The following is a 22,774-nucleotide window of genomic DNA, read 5'->3' as shown; positions in this document are numbered from 1 at the left end:
GTTTTAAGCATGCAAACATTAATTCCATTCATATTTATTAGATGCTTTACTTGCAAATATATACAACCCCCAGTTTATACAACATGAATTAACAGTAGTGCATGACTTATAACTGCAAGTGTGTATAGTAAAAATAAAAAATCTATTTGTTTTGGAAGGTCCCAACATATGCTTAGTCAATGTCATTGGCATCCTCTCAATAGATGGAACAGTTTTGTAGGGTACTACAGTTGTTAATCATGTTTCTAAGCAATCTTTATGATCTCTAAGTTCACAGGTCGTTATCTTAATAGTAGATAACCATCTAGTCTTTAAGAAATACAAACGGGCTCCTTATCAATATTAATGCCTCTCTCCACCGCACGGAGGCATAAGATCCATTATGCTTCAGCCTTTCTCAGCAATAACGTTCTATCTCCACCCCTGGCATCAGTCTTAATCTCAGTAATGCCATGAAAACTCAAACCTGTCAAAGTTCTATTAGAATGATCATTGTTAAAATAGACAGCCAAGGGGTAGCTACAATCGTTGTTCCTAATGGCCCTTACATGCTCTTGAATTCTTTCTTTTAAAGGTCTAATGGTACCGCCTATATAAATTAGGCCATAGATTCAACGTACACAGAAGACAACATATCTTGTGTTGCAGTTCACAAACTGACAAATCTGATAGGTGTCAGAAGCAGTACCTGAATTGTGGCTCCGCAGGACGATTTGATGAAGGAGATGAGATGCTAGCTCCCAATTCCCCTACACCCCAGGACCCAGTCAAGGCTGGACACTGAGATACGGGGGAAAGGGGAATGGGACGACAAACAAGAGAGACTGCCCAACACACAGAAATCTTCGGAATTCTTCTGGTAGTAGATTTCCTGAAAAGCAAGGCAAGAATGAGCAAACTATCCTAAACTTTTTTCCACCCAAAACTCCCCCAGACCTTTTCCTACCTGAATGTGTGTGGGGATTAGCCTCTCTCTTTTGTGAATAAAGAACGTATAGCTGAGTGAAGATAATGTCCTAGAACTTCTTAACTCTCGTGCTTCTTGTAAATAGCCAATGATGAATGACAGTGCTAAAGGTGGTAAGCACAAATATATATATATATATATATTTATATTTACTTGAAGACTGTAGGAATGGTGCGATATTCCAATGCTGGCATCGGGAGAAGAATTCTGCTCTCAGCTCTATCGTTCTATTATCTGCTAGATGGTGTAGGTACTGGTCCTTGCTAAAGTTCGTAATAAGTCTGTAGCATTGACGTACATAACCAGTACTCCAGTAATGAATGAACACAATGTCATAGATAACAAACACTCTTGGAGGCTTAGTCTCTGGAGAATAGTAAATGAAAACAAAAGTTCTGTTCTTACCCCGACTCTCTCGCTGAACTGGACGAGAGAGGAAATAGGGTACAGCTACCTTACTGGTTCGTATACTTCCTCACCAAGGACTAAGGGAACCATGAGGGAAGATGAAACAAACTTCGGACAGAGACGTTGATGTTCTCAGGATATCTAGGAAACGGGAACAGAACCTTCCTCGCTGAATATAATAAAAGCGAGCGAAGGAATGGCAAATTCTAGAATGAAACTACGAAGCTCTAGGATTCTAAATACAGGATAAGGACGCTGACTGAAGAAAGGCTGCTTCTCAGTCAGAATGACGGTTGAAGTGTGAAGCCTTCAATTCGCTCGCGCACCACCTAACCGCTGACAGCTGGAGAGCTGAGAAAGACTAGAACGCTAACTAACGGCAAAGCGTGGCAACAGGGAAGAAGGGCAGAGTGTTCAATACCGATGGTGAAATATCAGCAAAAGGACCTGGCAACCCTCTGTGTCCAACCCCATGGAGACTGTAACACTAAATAGCCTTTTCTGACTCTAAAGATGGGAACCTGGTGTGTGCGATGAGGGCAAACCTGCTCAATCCTGACAGTACCCCCCACCAAAACCCCCTCTCTAGGTTTCTGTGGGAATGTCTTGTGAAATTCTCTAACTAATCTGGGAGCATGAACATTGGAACTAGGCTCCCAGGATCTCTCGTCCGGACCAAAACATTTCCAATCAATCAAGTAGAACAGATTTTCTCCTTTAAACTTGGAATCCAAAATTCTTTTGATTTCGAATTCCTCCTCAGACTGTACTTGATCTGATTTAGTAGGTGAACTAAGTCTTAAATCTGGTGGACTGCGCTTCACTAAAGATACATGAAAAGTTGGATGGATTCTCATTCTCTTAGGAAGATCTATCTTAACAGCTACTGGGTTTACCATTTTTAAAACTGAATAAGGTCCCACAAATCTCGGCTGAAATTTCCGATTTCCTCTCAGTCTCATGTGACGAGTTGAAATCCAAACTTGATCCCCAGGTTCAAAAACGGGACTTTCTCTCCGTTTCTTGTCTGCCTGACCCGTGTACTGATTCCTGGCCTTAATGAGATTTTCAGTGGCTAACTGATAGGTCTTTTGCAGATCTTTTAGAAGATCACCTGCTGCAGGAGCCTCTACATCTACCTTCCCAAAGATCATATTTGGATGTCTACCATTATTCAAATAGAAGGGAGTGAAGCCTGTAGCTGAGTGAATGGAATTATCATACGCAAACTCTGCAGTACTGAGCAAAGAGGGCCCTTCTCCCTCTTGATCCATTAAATACAATCGCAGATATTGCTCTAAGTCCTGATTGACTCTCTCAGTTTGACCATCAGTTTCGGGATGAAAACTCGAGGACAAACGAGAATCAACTCCTAGGCCTTCCAAAAAGGATTTCCAGAAGCGAGACACAAATTGAGGGCCTCGGTCCGAAATCACCACTAGTGGAATCCCATGCAATTTAACCACATGTTGGATAAACAAAGTGGCCAATTGAGAAGCGGTGGGAAGATTCTTTAAACACAGAGTGAGAGCCGAGTGATCCCCCTGCTTCGGTGACCCCCTGGAAGGCGAATTGAGGTGCTGGCTTGTGGAGGAGCCGAAGGAGGCGGACTGGTGCTCAGGGGCCGGCTGGCCGCCTTCGAGAGGCCGAGGATTGGGCCTAGAACGGAAGGTGCAGACGTGGTGGCCCTGCCTTCTGGGCCGACTTGAAGGCGGAGCGGTTACCTGGACAACGGCGAGGCCTGATGCCATCGGGGGCCCTGCCTCGCTGCCAGCTGAGAGTGACTGGAGGGCTTGCCCGGCCTGTCGTTCTGCTGGTCGCCTGCTTGGGGACCCGGGAGCGGGACACCCTTCCCCCCGGGGGCCCCTTTGGTGATAGACGCGGCCCCCTCTGGACCGGATCAGCCTTCCTAGGGGTGGTGGCCCTTGCCCGCATGGACTTGGCGGCTGGGGCGTGGATGGCGGCGGGGGGGGGCTTGCGAGCTGTGGTGAGGCGCTGAGGTCTGGCGCTGCTCCCTACCCGGATGACGCCGGGGGGTACGAAGTGAAGCCCTGTGCTACCCCCCCGACGAACCTGCCTTGGTGGCGAAGTCGGACTTTGTGGACCTAGGGAGACCGGTTCTATGTTCTCGCAGCAGGGGTGCAGTTGCTCCTGGATTGAGGCTCCGGCTTATTGGCGGCCCGAGCGGGGATTTGGTGGTGTCCTCAAGGCCATCAGGCGTACGGCCGGAGGAGCAGTTTCCAGGCCCAGGGTAGGAGCTCGGTGGCTGTGGAAGGATTCTGCATCGTACCTGGAGAGACTGTTGAGGTTATCTGCAACCGGCGATGCCAAGAGGCAGGATGTCAAAATCTACTCAACCCAACACCATTACGCAATACACAACGCCGCGGCTCCTGTCGCAGCACATTACGAGGCCGACCGGCCAGGAGGAGGGTGCGGATAAGCCAGTGGAGCCGTCTAGAGCAGAGCTACTAAAGGCTATCCAGGGGTCCCACACTGCGCTCCAGAGACAGATAGAGACGGTGTCCATCGATGTTAATCTTTTGAAAACGGATCTTCGAACGGTGTCAGATAAGGTCTTGGACGCCGAGGGTAACATTACTCAATTACAAGGTGAGGTGGCCTCCCTGAAAAAGACAGTAACGCATCTCACGGCCGCGACGCATGCCCTGGAGCGCAGAGCTGAGGATGCGGAGGGTAGGGCACGTCGCAGTAACATCAGGGTCCTAGGTGTTCCGGAACGATTGGAGGCGGGTAATGCCGAGCGCTTCCTAGAGACCTGGATTCATGCCCACCTGTGTCCCCAGGGCCTGTCGAGTGTCTTTGTTATCGAAAGGGCACACCGGGCCTTGGTTCCGCCTCCGCGCCCGGGGGAGCCCCCGAGAGCGCTCATTGCTAGGATCCTAAACTACAAGGACCGGGACTGTATATTGCGGGCAGCACGGGAGGCGGCGAACATTACTATTGAAAATAGTTGTGTCTCCATATATCCCGATTACACCCAACAGGTGCAGGAGCAGCGAAAGTCCTATCTTGCCGTGAAGCAAAATCTCCGGGACATGAAATTGCAGTATATGTTATTATACCCGGCCAAGCTCAAGGTGATATCACAAGGACGCGCACACTTCTTCGAGACCCCGGCGGAGGTCTGGGAATGGCTGGAGATCAGGGGCGATGACTTACCTCCAGGAGAACGAGGGGGGCCCCGTGAGACGTGGGGGACCCTCCCTCGGAGGCGCCGCCGCAGGAGACGAAGAGGGCGCTCCAGCTCTGGGGACCCTGGGGGACCTGGCATCATGGTGGGTGAGGATGGTGCCCTGTTGCTGAGGCCCCCCGGGGGGGGCGGACCCGGAGTCCTTGGGTCGCTCTGCTCCTGGGGACATTTTGGTCCCGAACACCATGCAGGATACTGTGCCTGGTACGGACACTGAGGCTCCGGTGATCCCGGAGACTGGACTATCCGAGCCACTGACGGAGTAGGCTCCGACCTGAGGTACTGTTTGGTCTCTGATATGTGGTCCCCGGTGTGGGGGGCCTTGGATGTGTCCCTGGTTGCTCCTGGGCCTTTTGCGGACTATGAAGGGATATTGGGATGGAGCGGCAACCTTGCGACCTGTTGAGGGTGGAATCCGGGGCGGGGGGACTGTGTGTCTCCTAATTGTCCTTTACTCAATGCTTATTAGATAAAGTTGGGTCTAGCGGGGAGCTGGGAAGGGGGAGGGTGGGAGGTACTGGTTGAGGGGTGTGTGTGTGAGTGTTGTGTGGATTGGATGGGGTGGCTGTGCACGTCCTGGCACCGGCAGGGGGAGGGCAGGATGGCATGTTTGGTTTTAGCTGTCTGTCTGCTCGTGGGTGGGGGAGGAGGGGGATGTTCTGGGAGTTTTGAGGCGTTTGAGATTTTGGGGGGTGGGGGGGGTTTGGGTGGGGGGTTTGAAGTTGGCACCAAGACACTGTTCAGAGTCACGGGTAGGGGCTCCTACTGCACTGTAATGTCCAGCCCGGAAGGGCGCCCACAGAGGTTATGGGATACAAACTGATGACATGGAACGTGCGGGGGCTGGGCACTTGCACCAAGAGGCACAGGGTCCTGTCCTTTCTCCGCCGACACGGGGTCTCCATAGCATGTCTGCAGGAAATGCATTTGACTGACGAGGGCGCCCAAAAATTGTCCATAAAAAGAAGAGAGATCAGGTGTTCCATTCCTCCTTCTCTACATATGCTAGGGGGGTACTGATATGGGTGGCTCCTGGGGTACCCTTTTCCGTCCAGTACGTTGAGGCTGACATTGAGGGTAGGTACCTGCTACTGCGGGTAAAGCTTGATGGGAGGGATTTCTCGATCTTGAACTCCTACGCGCCCAATATGGATGACCCTGATTTCTTCTCCCGGCTCCAGGACGTTCTGGTCTCGGACCTCGACGTTCCCCTCCTCTGGTTTGGCGACTTTAATTGCATCTTAGATTCGGATTTGGACAGGCACCCCCCCGGGCGGGCACGAAACCTCGTATGACGGTGAGACTCCGTGAAGTGATGGCCAATTTGGGGGTCATCGATGTTTGGAGACAGAGACACCCGCTACAAAAACTGTACACCTGTTACACTCCGACTCATAACACACATAGCAGATTAGACAGGGTCCTCGCCGCGAATGTCGATGCATCCCTTTCTCTTACGGTCACCCACCAGGCCCGCTTCCTGTCGGACCACTCCCCAGTGACGTGCGAGGCACAGTGGCTTGCCCAGCCCTCCAGCCCTCGGACCTGGAGGATACCGGTGGATTTATTACAGGACCAAGTGGGGAAAGCCCATGTGGAAAAGGCCCTTATTGACTACCTCGATCTGAACTGGGGAGGGGCTGACTTGCCTTACTCGGTCAAGTGGGATGCCATGAAAGCGGTGGTGAGGGGCGCGTGTATGGGTCTGTCTTACGGAGTGCGGAAGCAGTTACTCTGCGACTTGAGCGAGGCGGAGGATCGCTTGAGGAGTTGCCAGACAGTTCTGGACCCCGACAACTCGGATCTGGAATCGGAGAGGTCAGCCCTGGAGGCGGTTCAGGACATCTTGACCAGGCTGGATAAGTATACCTTAGGTCAGTACCGTCAGCGTCTTCATCGTGAGGGTGATAAGACCGGCAGGTTGTTGGCCTGGATTCTCAGAAGGGAGTTCGCCCCGGAGCGGATAGCGGCCTTGCGCAGTCCGGCAGGGGACTTAGTACACTCCGAAGTGGACATACTCGGAGTCCTCCAGACCCACCTACAGGCGGTTTATGCTGCGGACCCTACAGTCACGGAGTCCGCCTCGCGGTCCTACCTTCGGGACTTGCCTCTTCAGACCTTATCGGAGGAGGCCGCGAGGGAATTGGAGTTGGCCTTGTCGCTCAGGGAGATCAGAGTGGCGGTGGCTAGTCTGCCGCGGGCCAAGGCCCCTGGCGGCGACGGGTTTCCCCCGGAATTCTATCAGGCATTTGGAGAGCTCCTGGCCCCACGGCTCCTACAGGTCTACGGTGCGGCCCTGAAAGATGGTGCCCTTCCGCCTACTATGAATCAAGGAGAGGTGTGCATGATTCTCAAGCCTGGGGGAGACAGCTGCGACCCCGCGGCGTATCGGCCCATTACCCTCATCAACACGGATGCTAAAATCCTTACTAAAGTGCTGGCCAATCGCCTGGCGCCTCATATGGCGCAGTTGGTGCATCATGATCAGTGCGGATTCATTCCAGGCTGCAACACCGCGATGAACATCAGACGCCTGAACCATGTTCTGCACGAAGTACGGGATAGGCGGGACCCACAGGTCCTGGTGTCCATAGACCTGGCCAAGGCCTTTGATACAATGAGCTGGGGGTATCTGCTGGAGGTGCTTCGGCGGGTGGGTCTGGGGCCCATCTTCTGTGATTGGGTCCGGGTCCTCTATGGGAAACCTCGCGCTTGAGTTAGACTCGGAGCGGCGAGGTCGGAGGACTGGCCGTTGGGCAGAGGTACGCGGCAGGGGTGTCCCCTCTCGCCACTACTCTTTGCCTTGGCGATTGAGCCTTTGGCAGTTCTTGTGCGGACGGAAATGGCACAGTGGGGGATCACAGTGGGCAATACCATACATGTGATCTCCCTGTATGCGGATGATGCCTTGTTTTATCTCACGTCCCCGAGTGAGTCTCTGCCGATCTTGCTGCGGTTATTAGATCAATTCGGCGAGGCCTCGGGACTGCGGATTAATCCTGGGAAGTCCCTTATCTTCCCCTTGGCGGGTTACGGTGTGGACCAGCGGTTGGCCCTCCCGCAGCTGGAATTGCGGTGGGAACTGCAGGCCTTTAGATATCTGGGCATTCAGGTGGCGGCATCGGACGACCAGTTACTGGCCCGTAATGCTGGGCGTGTGGTGCACTCCCTTAAGCAGTCTGTATTGTTCTGGAACACACTCCCGCTTTCCCTCATGGGTCGATTAGCCGTGGCAAAAATGGTTATGATCCCGCGTCTACTGTACGTCCTACAAAACTCATTGTGCCCGATTCCGCCAAGACTGTTTCGCACGCTTAACTCGCTGCTTACATCACTACTCTGGGCGGGTAAGCGCAGTAGGGTTGCCCTGCGCACGGTTGTTTGGACTTGGGAGGAGGGGGGCCTAGAGGCTCCGAGATTTGATCTGTACTACTACGCAGCGCAGCTTAAACCAGCCGTGCGCTGGTTCGCAGGCACAGATAATTGGGAGATGGGCCTCCTAGCGGGTAGAGCGGATGAGGGGACTCTTCAGGTGGCACTGATGCAAGGTCGGGGAGCGGATGCGTCTCTGCCTTATGTGGTGAGACAGGCTGCGGGGATCTGGCAGAGGTTCGTGGAGAGGATTTTGTGGCGGGCCCCCTTTCATAGGGAGTTGCCGGTGTGGATTCTAGCCCCAGTGGTGTTGATGGAAGATCACATGTCCTTCCAGACTTGGAGGGGGGGCGGATGCGAGACACTGGCGGATTTGTACCCGGATGACTGGTTTGTGTCCTTCGAGAGGGCTACGGAGGCCTTCGGTCTAACAGAGGGACATTACCTCCACTACAGGGGACTTCAGGACTTGGCGCTGGTGACCTGGCCGCAGTTCCCAGAGGCGCCCCCGATGTCCCACACCCTAAACATCCTTCTTTCTTGTGGCAGAGGTCGAAGACTGATCGCGTTACTGTATTCAGCCATGCGGCGAGAATCGGAGCCTCCGGTTTCTCCGGCTTGGGCCGCGTGGGAGGCGGACCTTGGAGTGGCCCTGGAGCCTGGTCAGCGCCAATGAATAGGGGCATTAACCCGTAAGGTGTCGTGCAACGCAAGGTTCAAGCTCATCCACTTCAACTTTGTGCATCGCGCGTATTTGACCCCGGTCTCCCTGCGTCGAACCTCCGCTGATAGGCGAGATGACTGCCCTAGATGTGGATTGGGGGCAGCGGGGTTTCTCCATCTGGCCTGGGAGTGCCCGCCGGTGGCTGCATTTTGGAGACAGGTGGTGGAGCATATCCGGAGTGTCACGGGGATGCGGATGGATTTAACCCCTCTGCATTGCTTGTGGCCCTGATCCCCAAACCTAAAAAGAGAAAGTTGTCCTTTAAATTGTTACAGTTGCTATTGGTGTTGGCGAGACGCAGGGTGGCTATCACTTGGATGGGTAATGGGGCCCCGGAGCTATCACGGTGGCTTAAAGACTTCAGGGAATGGTCCTTAGCGGAGGAGGTACACATGCAACTTACCCGTAGAGATGTGAAGCTTCAGGAGGACTTGCTTGCGTGGCGAGTGATGTGTGCAGTGGGGAATGCGGACAGTGACTCAGACGCCACTAGTGCGGAACTGTTTACCCCGGCGGGGTCGGAATCGGAGGGAGAGAGAGATGAAGGGGGGAGCAGAGGTGGGGGAGCCGACTTGGAGTAGTGTCTCCCTAGTCCTGCACGTCTAATCCCTGTATGTATGGTTACCTGCTTCGATTTCCCAACAGCTTTGTGTGGAACTTTGATACTGCTGCCCGGATGGGCCCTGATGACCTGAACGACAAGAGTGTGCCTGTGTTCTTTTTGATGCTGATTGTGGGGGGGGGTGGTATTTTGGGAGGGGGGGTTGCATTACATTGAAGTGTTCAATTCCTAGGGGGGGGAAAAAAAGTGATGATGTACTTTTACCTGGCGGTCTCCGAGGCGCATCTGTCGTTTTATACAGACTACGGAGCCCATCCTTTTACTTCATACTGCCGCCCCGGCCCCCGGGATGTGGGCTGAATGGCTGTGTTCTATTGGTTGACGTTCAGGTCCTTGGATCAAGGATAACTTCTGCTCTGGTTTATTCCAATGTCTGTCACTTCATCACAATAAAAATAAAGTGTTTAAAAAAAAAGATACTTTGTCAGATCTTCAAATGATAAAGATATTGTCTATGTATCTTATCCAGTATACTATGAGTCCTGTCAGTTCTGAAGGTCCAAGAAGTCATAGATGGTGTGCCTCAAATCTCCCCACGTACAGATTAGCATACGATGGGGAGAATTTAGATCCCATAGCAACGCTCATGGATTGTTTATACCAAGAGCCTTGGTGTAGGAATACATTGTTGTCCAGGACTATTTCTGTGAACTCTAATAAATGTAAATGCCAGCATTTGTAGAGCGCACAGCTACCTCCAATGGAAGTGTCCCGGCGCTTTCTGTATACCGCTTAGGAACCCTTCCTGGCTTTTCCCTGTGAAATGTCCACTCCTGGGCACCCCCAAGGTGAAGCCAGGCATCCCAGCGCTGTTGGGGCCGTTGTGGAGATTAAGCAAGCCATTGCCCAGAGTTGCAGAGTGGGACCCATGATTATAATAGGCACCGAGGCGAGAATTATCAGGTCCGAGGAAATTGAGCCCAAGACCCGCCGAGGCAGCTATTGAACCCTGGTCCAGGACCAGACCTCTGCATCAGGGTCTGCCGCTCTAACCATTTGAGCCACACTTCTCCACTATTCCTTGGTTGTCAGCTAAACCTTTCAATGCCTGAGATTCCATTTTGGTTAAATTATGCAGTTGTTTAGATGGCCTATTAGTCGACATCTCCGTGTGTTCAAATAGAGTCGCATCTCTCAGTTATAATGTCTCTTTGAGAGCTCTTAGTCCCTAGTCTTGAGGTATACCAGTATATAGGGAACAGTCATCGAGGGTAGCAAAGGATAGTTCCTCCGTCCACTCCATGTCCTCCAATTTATTCAATAGATCCCCTGTATCTTTAAGGTATGATGGCACGTTTTAGACCATTGGTTATAGATAAATGTTGATGTACTCAGACAGTGGTTCTGTGGGGGACCCGATGCCGGAGACAATGGGTCTCTCCGGAGGAAAGGGGCCAAGCTTGTGAATTTTAGGAAGTATAAAAATGCATAGGCACAAGGCTTTGGAACAAAAAGATACTTGTGTTCTATGTACTATATAAGGGAGAGGTGTGGCGCCGCGGCCAGGGCGACTGACGCTGGAATCTGGGGACCACGGTTCGATCCCCGGCTCCGGCGGCAGGTTAGCCCAGCACCATGTGACTCTGGGCAATAGCTCGCTTAATCTTCCCGACGGCCCCCAGCGCCTAGAGACCCTTACGGGTGATTGTGCGCTTTACAAATGTGGACTTTGGCCTTTTGACTTTATGTCTGATACTATTCCCTGTGGTTTCCAATATGTCAGCCTGGTGCCAATGTGATCTGTGATGTCTGCTAGAGGGTTGTTGTTAAGTTTACTGTGAGCCAGGTTGTCACTCAGTTGTCTATCTATTTCCTTTATATAGTCATCATATTGCATGATCACTATATTTCCCCACTTGTTTTCCTCCTTGATTACAATTCCTTGGTTGTCGGCTAAACCTTTCAATGCCTGAGATTCCATTTTGGTCAAATTATGCAGTTGTTTAGATGGCCTATTAGTCGATTTGTACTCCATAAAATGTAAATCATGACTAACTGCTTTGTAAAAGGAGTCAATGAGATTACCAACAGGCAAAGCTGGTGTAAACCAAGATTTTTGTCTAAGTCCACTGTCTAAATATGTATTTGAAGTGATATAGAATTCTGTGAGAGTGTCAGTAACAGTATACGAGGAATCGTCCAAAGACACTAACAGATGAACATCCTGTATATCTCTTATTGTCCTATGGCACAGCGCTATAGGCACAGTACAACCAGTGCTTCATCATCGGGGTCCCACCCCATAGGCCGAGTGCCCACAGGGTGTGCTACGACACCTGACTACAGTGGAGCTGGTTAGTTTTTTCTTTTAAGTGTGCATAACTATCAAAAAGTGTATTAAAAAAGGGCCAAAACTACTCACTTCAAGGTTTATTCTTGAGTGCTTGAACCCTTATAAAAACAGTGTGGCACCTGTGCCTAATTAGGTAGGCTTTGGTGTCTAAAGTAGAGTGCGTTAAAAATAGCGGAGTGTGCTATGTGAGATGTGAAATTTTACAAAAACTACTGATTACTACCTTGAAGTGAGTAGTTTTGGCCCTTTTTTAATACACTTTTTGATAGTTATGCACACATAAAAGAAAAAACTAACCAGCTCCACTGTAGTCAGGTGTCGTAGCGCACCCTGTGGGCACTCGGCCTATGGGGTGGGACCCCGATGATGAAGCATGTCACCAACTAGGTTGGTGAGTGAGGGGTCTTCTATAAGGATATGCATTATCCGACAACGGGTTGGGGCACATTGTGCTGACTTGAGCACTTAACTCCAGACTCAGAGGCTTTGTTCTCTGTCCTTGAGGGGATACTCCTCCATTGTTTTTGTATACTGGTCCGGGGACCGGGAGTTCCCACCTCACATAGTACATGTAAAATTTCCCTGACTCTCTTTTTTGATATTGAAACAGTACAACCAGTCACAGGCACAGAGTTCTCCTCCAAAAACTTTTTTAATTTCATTTGACGAACAAACTTGAATTCGTCAATGTGCAATTTTACAAAATTAGGCTGTACTGTAGGACAAAAGTTTAAGCCCCTAATAAGGACATTCTTATCACGAACAGATAATTGTACAGAGGACACATTTACAATACTGACTGCATCACAGGAATTTGGTTCCAACATTTGATTTACACGTGGTTCGGTGTTTGTGGAGCACTCAGTTATTCGCACCCCGGGAAGATGATCTGGTGTTGGTTGCCCCCTGGTAAAAGGGGGAAACATTGAAGGGTGGCAGGGTGGCACTTTGACACCCTGTAGCACCCCTCAACTGTGTATGGGTGCATATGTTGCAGACATACATGCCCTAAGGGCATGTATGTCTGCAACATGGCACTGTTGGAAAAGCAAAAACAATGCTTTTTCCAAGGTTTTCATTATTTACCACCAACTTGTAGTTGGTGGTAAATAACGAATCCTAAAAGGGGAAAAGCACTTATTTGAGTGCTCCTTACATAGCAAAATCGGTAATTTATCGATTCGGTATTTTAAGGAATCGGTAATTTACCGATTCCTTAAAATACCGATTCAGTAAAAAATACCCACCTACATCTCATTTTCCAAATACCGGTCGGTAACGGCCGAAATTACCGGATTTCGGCCATTACGACCAATATTTGCCTACCTACATCTGGCCCATAGTCATGATTTACATGTTCTGGAGGACAAATTGACTAATAGACCATCTAAACAACTGCATAATTTGACCAAAATGGAATCCCAGGCATTGAAAGGTTTAGCCAACAACCAAGGAATTGTAATCAAGGAGGCGGACAAGGAGGGAAATTTAGTGATCATGCAATATGATGACTATATAAGGAAATAGATAGACAACTGAGTGACAACCTGGCTTACAGTAAACTTAACAACAACCCTCTAGCAGACATCACAGATCACATTGGCACCAGGCTGACATATTGGAAACAAAAGGGAATAATATCAGACATAGAACACAAGTATATTTTTGTTCCAAAGCCTTGTGCTCCTTGTATTTATATACTTCCTACAATTCACAAGCCTGGCCCCTTTCTCCGGTGAGACCCATTGTCTCCGGCATTGTGTCCCCCACAGAACGACTGTCTGAGTACATCGACATTTATCTACAACCAATGGTCCAAAACTTGCCATCGTACCTTACAGATACAGGAGATCTATTGAATAAATGGGAGGACATGGAGTGAACGGAGGAACTATCCTTTGCTACCCTCGATGTCTGTTCCCTATATACTAGTATTCCTCAAGACTTGGAACTAAGAGCTCTCAAAGAGACATTATACCTGAGAGATGCGACTCTATTTGAACACACGGAGATGTTATTAGAGTTCACAGAAAAAGTCCTGGACAACAATGTATTCCTACAACAAGGCTCTTGGTATAAACAATCTATGGGCGTTGCTATGGGATCTAAATTCTCCCCATTTATTGATAAAGTTTTATATAGCACGAACAAGCGTTCGCTAATCTGTACATGGGGAGATTTGAGGCACATCATCTATGACTTCTTGGACCTGCAGAACTGACAGGACTCATAGTATACTGGACAAGATACATAGACGATATCTTTATCATTTGGGCAGGCAACACAACCTAATTTGAAGATCTGACGAAGTACCTTAACAACAATACATATAATCTAAGCTTTACCTCTAAATTTGACAGATCAGAAATAGAGTTGTTAGATGTTAAGATCTATGCTAAGGACAATAAGATCATGTCCCGCTTGTACAGGAAGCCCACAGTCTGTAACTCTCTCTTACATTCCTCTAGCGGCCACCCCTCAGTGCAGAATAACTCAATTCACTTTGGGGAAATGACTAGACTCAAGAGGAACTGCAGCTAGGAGAACATATTTCGTGAAGAACTGACGAACCTTGAAATGCACTTTTGAAGTCAAGGCTATTCTTCGGATATTCTTGACAAATCTAGAAAAAGAATCCTACAGAAGACCAGACATTCTGTATTACATAGATCCAATGTCACACAGAAGAGAAAAAGAAGGGACAAGATTAGTTTGATCACCAACTACAATGTCCATAGTCATCAGATCTATAGGATCTTCAAGAAGCATTGGCATCTATTAAATCTAGACAGCACGATGAGTAAGCTAGTGACACAGAACCCTAGCATTGTGTACAGAAGGGGTGGAACACTAAGGGACACTTTATGTTCTAACTATGTACCCCCTAAACAAGCTGACGCGACTTGGCTATCAACAAAACCAGATGGTTACTACAAATGTGCACATTGCAATAGTAGCCAATTCGCAGGAAAAATATTGAAAAACTTTAAATATAACACCAACACTACCTATCAGATTTGTCAGTTCGTTAACTGCAACACAATATATGTTGTCTACTGTCTACGTTGCATCTGTGGCCTGATTTATATAGGCAGTACTATTAGACCTTTAAATGAAAGAATTCAAGAGCATGTAAGGGCCATTAGGAACAACGATTGTAGCTACCCCTTGGCTGTCCATTTGAACAATGATCATTCTAATAGAACTTTGACAGGTTTGAGTTTTCATGGCATTACTGAGATTAAGACTGATGCCAGGGGTGGTGAAGATAGGACGCTATTGCTGAGAAAGGCTGAAGTATAATGGATCTATTAAGATAACAACCTGTGAACTTAGAGATCATAAAGATTGCTTAGAAACATGATTAACAACTGTAGTACCCTACATAACTGTTACATCTATTGAGAGGATGCCAATGACCTTGACTAAGCATATGTTCGGACCTTCCAAAACAAATAGATTTGTCATTTTTACTATACACACTTGCAGTTATAAGTCATGCACTTCTGTTAAATCGTGTTTGTATAAACTGGGGGTTGTATATAATTGCAAGTAAAGCATATAACAAATATGAATGGAATTAATGTTTGACATGCTTAAAAGGGATTTAATAGCTGTAAGAAATGGCAATTTATATGCGATAAGTATATGATTACGATGTGCTTTTTGAAACTGAGTGGTAATGTACCTGCTCCTTCTCACTCTAAATCACTGGGTAAACGCACTAACATCGAATTGGATAACAAAAAAGAAAGAATTGTCTTGAATATTATGTAAAATGTTAGAAATCATAACCTAAAAGAATGCCACTTAATTTTGTACGAGGGAGTCCTTAACACACACGTACTAACACACCGTTAGATAAACCAAGCTGAATTTGTACCATACAGTAAAAGCCGCCATGAGATTTATTTAAATAGCTAGGATTCGAGCTAATATAGTCCATTTTCTATTACAATGAACAGATACTAACTGACAAACCATGTGACAAGTCGCAATTCGCCGCGCCGACATAATTGCTTTAAAAACGAGTACCGGCAATTGGAGCCGGCGCTACATGTCACACCCGGAACAACTGTGCCGCGAGGGAGTCTCAATTGCAAAAGGTTAGTTTGGATAAACACTATCTGCGACTGCTTGTGTGAACTATTTTTACCCCGGACCGCTTAAAGGCTAATTTTGTTCTAGCTAACTACCGAGTCTGACTTTTACTGGACGTTTGGCTGTAAGAGATAGGTAAGATATCTCCTATTACCATTAATGCTACCAATATTTGTTCAATTAGTTACAATACGACCATCTATGCGTAATGTACATACGACATAGTTGTGTACTTAAAACAACACGATACCGATATATTAAGCACTATATAGTATTTTGGGGGTCGTATACTCGCTGCTGCAACAACTATAACAAGTATCTTCAACATGAGAAATACACTTCTAGATGAAATGTTAATCTTGATGTCTGTCCCAGTTGCCATATGTACTTGGGACTGCGAGTCATCGTACATAGACACAGCTTTGTCTTTAAGAATGCTATGGATGGGTTATTTTGAACAGAAATGATGTTGCTACACGCAGTAAGGGATTAATATGCCAGACAACTGGTTGGTGCGATTGCCTGATATTTTCTCGCTTTCCTTTTCTCTTACGGTTTCTAGGGGCATATCATAGCACAAGACCACGTGACTACCAAAACTGTAAGTCTCTTTTTTCTTCATTTCTTGCTCGTCTCTGATTCAAGATTGCCTTTATTAACAGATAGGTTCTCTCAAGTAGACTGTTTTTTAGCTTGGTCACAATTAGAATAAGCCAGGCTCTTGTTTAAAAACAATTCAGAAAAGAAAGCGCTGAATGCTTATAAATTAGTATACAACTTGCATTCGGAGAACTTCTACGTTTTTTCTTTCGCCATATATAGGTCTAGGATAAAAACTGACCTTGAACTATTGACCTAAATATATTATAGCAAACAGAAGAAGTATACTAACATCGAATAACATATGCCTAGGTTCAAATAGGGCTATTAAACCTCAGAAATAATATTGACACCATGTTCTGTTCTGAGCTCACAGAACAAATAACCAGTGGATCCATACCAAAAAGACGTGACGCGGTCTTCTGCTATAACAGAGAGCTAAAATATACTTAGGTATTTTTTACCTACATCTTTTACTATTTTTAATCTATTTATATAAATGGAACATTATGGCCTTGATTTTTGAGCTAGAATGTTCTTAGTTTCCTCTTTTTCTTTTAAAATTCAACAGGGTCAAACGAATCCCCACAAAAAGACTTGGACATTCATATACTATCATTTGGTTGCCCATGCAAACATTGATTGAAGGTACCTATTTTTGACAAGACCCACAAAATCTTTGGTGGACACTATTAAATAACTCTCCATCATATAGAGTAGCTTCTACTTGGGCTATGAGTACTGAAGGTTTTATATATTTTTCACTACGTGTTACGTTTGGTCTATCTGAACTTCTTTCTGGTCTTAAACAAACTCACATGCTATATCAACATGGTTGAGCTTTTGATCTCCATGCTGCTCTTTTATACATGAATTGTGTTTTTCTTGTTTCCTTTGATAGTCTGATATTTTATGGATATGAACAATGAAAAATTATTTTTCTTATGCCATTATTTGCAGCCTTGAAAAAGTTTCTATGAAACGATACATGTGTCGGCTGCCGGTTCAACGCTTAAAAGGAGGATTGTCACACCGAGCTGTTTAATCCTGATCATATTGTTACTGTTTTTTTAACTTTGTAGTTCAAGACTTTGACATATAGTCACATTAAATTGATAAGTGAAGAACTATTTTGATGTCCTGCTGGTACTTTGAATTGACTTGTTTAAATAACTTTATAAATTAATATAGAATTGAACACTAGTGCCGAGGTCAAAGCCAGCGGTGCAGGGGACACCTAGAATCTATGGGTTCTTCTTCTCAATTGTACATTACCAAAGAGACCAGGACAACTTAGCTGTTGAGGGGAGTACGTTATTTTATTAGTTCGAGCTAAGGACATGGTCCCAGAATGGCACAAAGACAATTCTACGGAGACTGCTGCTTCACTCTGCAGCGCACACATAATTATAGTACTAGCCACACCCTTTACACAATACAAGTTCCTCATTAGACAAGTTACTCATCAGGCAAGTTACTCATCAGGCAAGTTCCTCATCAGTCTCTTGTGGCCAGGGAGCATCTGCCTCTGGTTGCACAATGTACATCGTGTCTGACTTCCGTGCCCAGATGGCGTGATCCCAGAGCATCTGTTTCCAATTGCACAATACGTACAGCCTCTGACTTCCCTGCCCAGATGGCGTGGTCTCGGGGCACAGTCGTTGGTCATGGGAGGCTGAGTTGCCAATAGTGGACAGGATGTGGCTAAGGAGCAGCGCTATCAAGCTATTTTTTTTTGCAAACGCTGTGAATCGCAAAAATGCAGCGTTTGCGACAAAAAAATAGAATTTTCTGATGTATGTATGTTTTCGCATCGCAAATTAAGAAATAGCAATGTTTGCGAGTTCTTATTTGCGATTTCGTTTAATCTGCGATTTTTTATGCGATTTCTAAATTTGCATGCTTCTTATTTTGCGATTTATGCATATGTAGAAATTGCAAACTTAGAATTTGTTAATAGCTGTAAGAAAAAATCGCAAATTGCGAAAATAAGGAAATCGCATTTTAAGAAATCGCAATTAACACTAACATCAATCAGGTGGTAACCAACTTTAAAGTATATAAAGAACTCCACAATGCTGTTTCAACTGCCACAATGGCTGGAATGTACCTGATTGCCAGGAGGATGCGCATTCAAGCCCTTGCACAGAGGAGACAGAGGCAGGAGAGAATATTCAGACTGCGTATTATGCTGTTTCAGCAAACTGAAGAGGAAATTTATGAGAAATACAGACTGCATCCACACACAATTTTAGACCTAATTGATTAATTGAAGACATATTTGGAACATGCAACAGCCAGGACACAATCAATTCCAACACATGTACAGGTATTGTGCTGCCTGCACCTTTTGGCCTCTGGTTCATTTCAAAGGGTCATAGCTGAGGTTGGAGGAGTCTCTCAGAGTGCCTTTTCATGTTTTTTTAAGGTTTTCCTGGAGGCAATGATGAGTAGGCTCCAACATCATATCTACCTCTCCAGCAATCAGCAAGACATTCAAGATTCTAAATTGCAATTCTATCAAATTGCACATTTTCCTCATGTTATAGGTTGTATAGATGGTACCCATGTTTCCATCATTCCTCCTGCTGACACAGAATATGTGTTTAGAAACAGAAAATGCTACCATTCCATCAACATTCAAATGGTGTGCAGTGCTAAGTATTTAATCACTGATATAGTGGCTAAGTACCCAGGGAGCACACATGACTCATATATTTAGGCACAGTGGACTGTACAGACGCCTGAGTGCTGGTGAATTTGGTGAGGGTTTCCTACTAGGTAAATATATTTCATTTTTAAATTTTTCTAGCATATAATTCACTAGTCCTATGTTCTAAGCTGGCCTTCATTACTTCTCATTATGCAGGTGACAGTGCCTATGCTGTTCGTGATTTCATCATGACCCCATATCTTAATCCATCAAATGTACATGAAAGAAGATATAACAAAGCACACCGTTCAACACGTGGGGTAATAGAAAGTACTTTTGGAATTTTAAAAAGCCGGTTTAGAAGGATTCACAAGAGTGGAGGTGCATTACAATATAATCCTGAAATGTCCTGCAAAATTGAGACCTGCTGTGCCATGTTACACAACATGGCAATCTGAAAAGGAACTACTTTGGATTTGAGTGATTCAGAAACTTCAGATGATGAAGAAATACTCCCCCCCCCCCCAAGAAGAGTTGCTGCTGGTGTTGGTGCTGCAGCTGGACGGCAAAGACGTACTGACATAACATATAATTATTTTTAGGTAAGAAATGAAAAGCACAAACAATAATGCATTTCAAAATATTATTTGTTTATTCATTCTAACATACGCCATAATGAAAATTAGAGACATGACGTCTTACTTCACTGGTCATTGTACTCAAACAGCATTTACTAATGCAACTTTTTAAAATAATTATTTTATTCTTATGTGAAAGAAAACATTACTTTCTGCACTGCCTGCGTTTAGAGTGCTGTGCTAATTCCCTGCTAGTGCTAGCAGCAGTATGGCCTGCATGCCTTTCACTTCTGCGCTGACTACTGTCTGAAGTAGGAGTTGGATTACTGCTACTTCTACTGGTTAAGTCATCTGGGTCAGTAGCAGTTTCAAAAAATGCCCTTGCTCCAGAATTAGCAGTTTGCTGCAATCCAACTGCATTTGTGATTTTGTCTAGTCCTTTTGCTACATTTCTTGTGCAGTCAGAGATTTTGCGCTGCATTGTTACACTTCGCCTGTTTAAATTTGAAGTGACACCACACAGACTGTTAATGGCCTTACAGTACACAAGCATCCTTGCATGCATGCGGCGTCCAGAACGGTTTTGGGCATCCTCAGAGCGCCCTATGGCCACAGAAAGTCTATCAACAGATGCTGCAATTTCCCTAAGACCTTCTGCCATGCCTGCGCTGTTTCTATTCATTTTAACCAGCTGACTGTTAATGGACCTTAGGGACTTGTGCTGCAGGCGCTGCACGCTTAACATGTCCTTCTCCAAACCAGCAAACATAGTTGTTTGTTCAAGTACTCCGTCCCTGCTGCCCCTTGCTCTCTCCAAAGTGTATGCTCTTCTTCTCTGAGCCTGTGTTTGCCCAGTATGTGATGGTCTAATGTAATCATCTTGTGTAATTTCTCTGTTATCTACAGGCTCAACATCATCTTCTTCAAATGAAGGCAGTGGGGCCACACGTCTTCTTTTTTCCCTGACAATGGATTCAACTTCCTCAGAGGCACTGTCTTCTGCTGGTGAAACAAGTGGGTTCTGTGCCTCAATGACTTCAGTATCCTCCTGGGAAGGACCTACATGTGCTGTGGATGTAGATTGAGACATATGAGTTTGTGATGTGCAGTACTGTTGTGTTTCAATACATTTTACAATTTGATTAAAAATGAAAAAATATGGTGTCTGCATCTGTAATCAATAACTTTGAATGTCAATTTATCTTACAGTTAAACTGGGCTAGGAAACCAAGATGAAGGGCACGTGAAAGTACTGAAAAAATCATCATTGACTGAGACTCAGGGTTCCTCTCTATATTTGGATTTACAACGTGCACAGCCACTACATTCAACAACATGCATAACCCATTACAGCACTAACATAAAAACATTCTTCTTACCTTCTGCTCCTTGTCCATGGTCAGAGTTGTCAATTTGAGCCACACCACTGACACTCTCTGGCAAGATAGTTGACTCCACAAGTTCCTCATGAGGAGTGGGCTGCTCCACTGTGGAAATTCCCCCACCTGTCTTGTTTGAGTCCTTAATCCTGGCTGCAAGCTTTTCTTTTGACCGGAGGCGCATATCATACCACCTTTTCTTTAATTCATCAATGGTACGTGGCCCAACTCCCACTGAATTCACTTTCTCCTGGACTTCCAACCACATTTTCCTTTTCCTTGCCTCAGGAACTTTAAGGGCTGCCTTTCCAAAAAGCAACTCATGGTTGCTAGCCATCAATTCAATAAGTGTTTCTTGTTCCTTGTCTGAAAATTTTTGTTTTCTTTTCCTTTTTTCTCCAGAGGAACCTCCTGGAACATTTTCTGCCTCCATGCTGCAGCAGAGCAGGTCTTCACAGCTGCCAAACAAGCTTCCAACTGCCACTGGGTGTGGCTCAGGCAAGCAGGTGCAGGTAATCAGCAAGACTTCCTCACTGTGATGTCATCAGCTGGTTCCAGCATCAACAGATTCACTTTTTTGTGATTTCTTATTTTGCGAAATTCGCAAAATAAGAAATCGCAAAAAAATCGCAGAATATTCTGCGAATCTTAAGGAATCCCAGAATATTCGCAAAAAAGTACATACATCACATTTTGCGATTTCTTATTTGCGAAACGCAAAATATCGCAAATAAGAAATCGCAAACAAGAATAATGATACAGCCTCCAGGTCTCTGGCACAACTGGAGGCAGGGTACACAGCCAGCTTCTCGGACTCGGCTCAACCACAAGGAGTGAGGAGGGTTAAGGAAGCTCCAACAGAGACTCAGAAAGAAATTCTTTACCAGGTTGCTGAGAGCATGGCAGCACAAAAGGGAGTCTTGGTGGTCATTTTAAGCACAGTTCAACAGTCCCTCCTTTTGCCATGCAGAGGCAACTATTAGTCATCACCGAGGTCAATGTCCATCATATTCTGGACCTCCTTCTGAAGCATCATCATGGCATTCTGGTGGTGTGAATTCACTGGTTTGGGCGTTAAGGAGGTGGCACAGAGGCCACATAGTACTGGCATACATTGAACACAGAGGCAGCAAGAAAAGAATGCGGCTGCAATGATGGAGACGAAAATCAATATCTTCCATCCCCACTGAGAGACCAGGCCCTAAAACCAACCGGTTAGGGACTATGAACCCTCATCCTGATGGATGTTGGAAGCAATCTTATAGAGCTTCTGGATTGCTTGATAAATGGTCGGTGCATTATCAGGTATGTATACACAGCAGCTTGTTTTGATCAATGTACAGACTCCTCCACGGTCAACTAGGATTATGTCAAGAACCATCCGGTTCTGCAAAGTCATGAGGCGGTCTGCTTGAAGTTCAGCAGTGATGTTACTGAGAGCACCAGCAGTCACATTGATGGTGGCCTCTACCACTCTTGTAAGTTGTCGAATATCGCGACTATTGACCATAGGGCCCCTAAAGGGGAGGAACCCTTTATCAAAATCTCCAAATTCTTGCCCGGCTGTGTCTTCAGCGTCAACTACACCTCTCTTCTGGATGTGGTGTGTTGCATCAACTGTGTAGGTCGGTGGAAGCAACCAAGCTATATAACAGGTACCAGCCCATGACTTGGGTAGCCAGGTGTAGGCCTTGCTCCCACACACAAAATAGGTATGGAGCAAAGCCACCAGAGCTGGGCGAGTCAAGCCATTAAGCTGAAGCGTGTAGGCGCAGTCACTCTCCCCTACCCATACTGTTCCACTGCTCTCAATGCAGTATTGCCTGGAATGTGGGTAGACAGGGAGGTCCCTGAGGGGTGGCA

This window comes from Lissotriton helveticus, chromosome 2_1 (assembly GCF_964261635.1).
Source record: "Lissotriton helveticus chromosome 2_1, aLisHel1.1, whole genome shotgun sequence".
NCBI lineage: Eukaryota > Metazoa > Chordata > Amphibia > Caudata > Salamandridae > Lissotriton > Lissotriton helveticus.
Note: the sequence above shows the minus strand (reverse complement) of the source record.